The 5,490-nt window shown below is 38.2% G+C and overlaps 1 non-coding gene across 1 annotated transcript; it reads right to left on the bottom strand.

Annotated features, from left to right (window-relative positions):
• Positions 1-4,587: 4,587 nt before the first annotated feature.
• Positions 4,588-4,695, bottom strand: LOC112745060 (small nucleolar RNA R71). Its single transcript, XR_003173007.1, has one exon. It is a non-coding gene; the product is annotated as a small nucleolar RNA R71 (small nucleolar RNA).
• Positions 4,696-5,490: the final 795 nt, after the last annotated feature.

The following is a 5,490-nucleotide window of genomic DNA, read 5'->3' as shown; positions in this document are numbered from 1 at the left end:
AAAATAGAGAGAAAAGATATTTTTGAATTTAATGAAGAAAGAGAAAAATAGTAAAAATGACACCAAACTTAAAACTTTTAGATCAAAACAAGGAAAACAAACAAGGACGCTTTGAATATCAAAATGAACACTAAGAATAGATTTTAAAAATTTTTAAGAAAATAGAAACACAAAAGACACCAAACTTAAAAATTTTTATATTTTGGACACTAATAATTCGAAAATGTATAAGATAAACAGCAACAAACACCAAACAGGAAATTTTAAAGATCAAATAAGGAAAATAAATAAGAACAACTTGAAGATTAAGAAAGAACTAAGAACATATAATTTGAAAAATTGAAAGAAAAATAAAATCATGCAATTGACATCAAACTTAAAACATGAAACTAAACAAAAACAGAAAAACTCAATTATTAGTTTATAATAAATTTTCAAAAAAATTTGAAAATGAAAATAAGGATTTAAAAAAAAAATTAACCAAAAACAATAATAGAAGACGCAATTATAGTGGCTCTAAACTAAAAAGATAAATTTTTCCTAATCTAAGCAACAAAATAAACCGTCAGTTGTCCAAACTCGAACAATCTCCGGCAGCGGTGCCAAAAACATGGTGCACGAATTGTAAATCACACTTTTCAAAACTCGTACCACTAACCAGCAAGTGCATTGGGTTGTCCAAATAATACCTTACGTGAGTAAGGGTCGATCTTGATGTGTGGAAAATGATCCAACACGAAACTAACCGGCAAGTGCACCGGGTCGCATCAAGTAATAAAACTCACGGGAGTGAGGTCGATCCCACAGGGATTGAAGGATTGAGCAATTTAGTTTAGTAGATGACTTAGTCTAGCGAATCAATAGTTGATTTGAGTGGTTTGTATTCGACAGAAGCTAAATTGCATGAAATTAAAAAGGAGAGGGACAATTGGCAAGAATTTAAAGTGCAGAGAAATTAAAGAGGCTGAATCTTAAAGTGCAAGTAATATAAATTGCAGAAACTTAGATTGCAAGAAATGTAAATTGCAGAATCTTAAAGTGCAAGAAATGTAAATGGCTTGAATTGTAAAGGGAATTGGGAATTGGATTTGCAGAAATTAAACAAGGAAAAGTAAAATGCAATAAACAGAAAAGTAGAAGATGACTTGAATTAAACCGGATCTAAAACGGAAATGAGAAAAAGCTTGGTGTAGCAATGAAATAAGGAAATTGAAATTTAAAACTGTAGATCTCAGGACTCAAGAGACTAGATAGCTGAGTCTAGATCTCACTGCCTTCCTAGATCCAGCAAGAACAATTGCAAAGGAAATAAAGAAATGTAAATTGCAGAAAGAGTAGAAGAAGAAGCAATTAACAGAAATTGGAATTCAATTATGCAGAAAATTTAACAAGATCTCAAGGTGAGATTGAAACAGAAGTTCTTCAATTCTTCACCCAAGATCCGAAGCAAGAAAAGTAAAGAGTGCTCAAGCAAGAACAAGGAAGAAGAGAGATCAATTCTCCTCCCAAATTCCCTTGAATTAAAACAACAATGCCAAGAAATATAAAGGTGAGCTCTCTCTGTAAGTGTTTTTCCCAATGCTAAAGGAAAGCTCCCGGAAAACTTAAATCCTAAGCTATTTATACACTTTCTTCAAATGGTCTTCAAGCCTTGAATTGGGCCTTTGCTCTTGATGGAATTGGGTTGATAAAAGCCTCTGTTGATTGCACTTGGAGTTGGAGAGAAACCCATTGTGAATCGGGACATAAAGCACAAAAGCTTGAGTCAAAGTTTGAGGCAAATTTTTGCTCAAGCTTTTTATATTAGCCACCCCCTTTTGCTGATATCCACGTTTGAGCTAAAGTTTGAGGTCAAACTTTTAGCCAAACATGGATCCCCTTATGTGCATGTGTGGCGCCAATGTTTGCCAAAAAGCTTGAGGCAAACGTTGGCGCAAGCTTTTCTCCTCCAGGGTATACATGTGTGGCGCCAACATTTGCCAAAAAGCTTGAGGCAAACGTTGGCACAAGCTTTTCTCCTTCAGGGTGTTGGTGTGTGGCGCCAACGTTTGCCAAAAAGGTTGAGGCAAACGTTGGCGCAAGCTTTTGCTCCATCCTGGGTGATTTCAACTTTTCCAAAAGCTTGAGCTAAAGTTTGAGGCAAGCTTTTGCTCAAGCTTTTTGTTCTCTCTTGCTCCTTGCCCTTTCTTCTTTCTTCAACCTTCTTCGAAGCTCTTTTCACCTATTATCAATCAACCAAACATATCAAAGCTATGCTCAAAATCATGAGATTGTTATTCTTTCATAATATATGACAATTATAGCATAAAACCTCATGAAATTGTATTAATTCATCCATGGTTGATTGAATCAAAGGAAACATGAAATTCTACCCAGTTGGCTTGCTTATGGCTCAATAAAGTTCATAAAATCAACTGAAAACAAAAGAAAAAGACTAGTGAAACTAGGCTAAGATGACTTGTCATCAGATCCCACGGAGATTGTCAGCTTGAAGCAAGCTATGGTTATTTTGTAATTCTTAGTCAGGAAACTAATAAAATTAGTTGGTTTTATGAAGAGTAATTAACATAAAATAAATAATACTTGTTAAGCAGTAATGGAGAACAGATTGAGGTTTTGGAGATGCTCTGTCTTCTGAATCTCTGCTTTCCTACTGTCTTCTTCTTCATGCACGCAGGTCTCCTTCCATGGCAAGCTGTATGTTGGTGGATCACCGTTGTCAATGGCTACCAGCCGTCCTCTCAGTGAAAAGGGTCCATGTACATGGCTAATCATCTGTCGATTCTCACTAATATTGGAATAGGATCCATTGATCCTTTTGCACACTGTCACTGCGCCCAGCATTCATGAGTTTGAAGCTCGTCACAGTCATCCTTTCCTGGATCCTACTCGGAATACCACAGACAAGGTTTAGACTTTCCGAATCTCAGAAATGCTGCCAATTGATTCTAGCTTGTACCACGAAGACTCTGATCTCACGGATTTGAATGCTCTGTTGTCAGGAGAGGCAATCAAACTCGTGAACCAGGAACCAAAGAGATACACACTCAATCTAAGGTAGAACAGAAGTGGTTGTTAGGCACGCGTTCATAGGTTGAGAATGGTGATGAGTGTCACGGATTATCACATTCATGATGTTGAAGTGCGAGTGAATATCTTAGAATAGAAACAAGCATAATTGAATGGAAAACAGTAGTAATTGTATTAATCCATCGAGACACAGCAGAGCTCCTCACCCCCAACCATGGAGTTTAGAGATTCATGCCGTAGAAGATACAAGGTTCAGATGCAAATTGTCATGAGGTATATAGTAAGTCTCTAAAAGTAGTTTTTATACTAAACTAGTGACCTAGGTTTACAGAAAATGAGTAAACTAAAATAGATAGTGCAGAAATCCACTTCCGGGGCCCACTTGGTGTGTGCTTGCACTGAGCATTGAGCTTTACATGTGTAGAGGCTTCTCTTGGAGTTAAACGCCAGGTTGCAGCCTGTTTGTGGCATTGTTTCTGGCGTTTAACTTCAGAATAGGGCAGGAAGTTGGCATTTAAACGCCAGTTTGCGTCATCAAAACTCGCGAAAAAGTATGGACTATTATATATTTCTGGAAAGCCCTAGATGTCTACTTTCCAACGCAATTGAGAGCGTGCTAATTGGGTTTATGTAGCTCCAGAAAATCCATTTCGAGTGCAGGGAGGTCAGAATCCAACAACATCTGCAGTCCTTTTTCAGCCTCTAAATCAGATTTTTGCTCAGGTCCCTCAATTTCAACCAGAAAATACCTGAAATTACAGAAAAAAGCACAAACTTATAGTAAAGTCCAGAAATGTGATTTTTGCATAAAACTAACAAAAATATACTAAAAAGTAGCTCAATCCTACTAAAAACTATATGAAAATACCTCCCAAAAAGCGTATAAAATATCCGCTCATCACATATCTTTATTTTTATTTGCATATTTTATTTTTATTTTATTACCATGAGCTATATGTTTCTTTCATTGAATGCCGCATTCACTGCCTGATCCGAGCTTAGCCACATTTGATCCTGAAATTGAAAGAACTATTTCACGTATTAGGCGAGCTTAACGTCGGTTAGCCTCTGAGGGTGGTGAAGTGATTGTTATCGATTCACCAGTCTCATCTGAGGGCGAATCTGAACCACCATCCGAGAGCGAAACAAGCTCCTTTACTACTGATTCAGTTACTTCACGTGCAGATAGAATCGCAGCACCTAGGAGGATTACTCTCCAGGAAGCTGGAGCCCCGGATTTTACAATGCAGCCGTATCAAGTGCATCATCCAACTCTGGCTACAGATTTTAAACTGAAGACTACACTAATCAATTTAATGCCCAAGTTTCATGGCTTACCTGCTCAGGAGCCCATCAAGCACCTCAGGGATTTTCAGACAGCCTGTTCTACTGTTTGGCATCAGGGTGCGAATGAAACTTCTATTCTGTTAACTGCCTTCCCATCTTGAGGGAAAGGCAAAGGAGTGGTACTACTCCCAACCTGAAGCGACTGTTACTAACTGGGATACGCTCAGAAGAGAATTTTTAGAAAAATATTTTCCAGCTAAAGTTACAGACAGACTAAGGAAAGAAATCTCATGCATTGTTCAAGGTGAATCAGAAACTCTCTATGAGTACTGGGAGCGTTTTAAGAACCTTTTAGACGCATGCCCCCATCACATGATTGATAGGCTAGTGTTGATCAGCTATTTCACTCAAGGCATGAAGCCTCAGGATAAAACCACACTAGATGGTGCTAGTAATGGTTCTCTGAAAAAGTACAAGACCGCAGATGAAGCATGGCAACGAATCAGCAACTTAGCTAAGTCCACCAGGAATCACAGGCACAGGAATAACCACTCGAAGACTGTTGCAGAAATTTCCTCTAGTACTGAGACTACTGCTCTTACACAGAGTATATATGAAATGACCAACCTACTGAAGCAATTACAGTTGAATCAACAACAACAAGCTCAGCCTTCCCCACCACAGCAAAGCCAACAGTTAGTTCCCCAAAGAGTATGCGAAATATGTGCTGATTATAGTCATTATACTGATGAATACCCGCAGCTCCAACAAAAAGACAATACTGTGGCAGTTACTCATAACTTTTATGACCGTCCAAATCAAGGATACAATCAACAAGACGGCAACTACAACCAAGGTGGGAACTATAACCAAGGATGGCAGGACAACTCCAACCAAGGTTGGAGGGATAATTCCAACCATGGCTGGAGGGACAACTATAACAGAGGAGGCAAAGACAATAATGGAAACCAAAGGTAGAATAACAACAACAGACAGTAGAATCAGAACCAACCTTACAGAGCTCCTCACTTAAGACAATCACAAAGACCCCAGCAAAACTAACAACAAATACTGTAGATCACTTATCCTACTTCCTCATCAAATGACGAGATGCTTCGTTCTCTTGCACAAGGACAACAAGAGATGTAGACTACACCGAACTCTACTCTAAAT

Source organism: Arachis hypogaea, chromosome 14 (assembly GCF_003086295.3).
Source record: "Arachis hypogaea cultivar Tifrunner chromosome 14, arahy.Tifrunner.gnm2.J5K5, whole genome shotgun sequence".
Classification (NCBI taxonomy): Eukaryota; Viridiplantae; Streptophyta; class Magnoliopsida; order Fabales; family Fabaceae; genus Arachis; species Arachis hypogaea.
The sequence above is the reverse complement of the archived record's forward strand: the minus strand, read 5'-3'. Positions and strand labels throughout refer to the sequence as shown.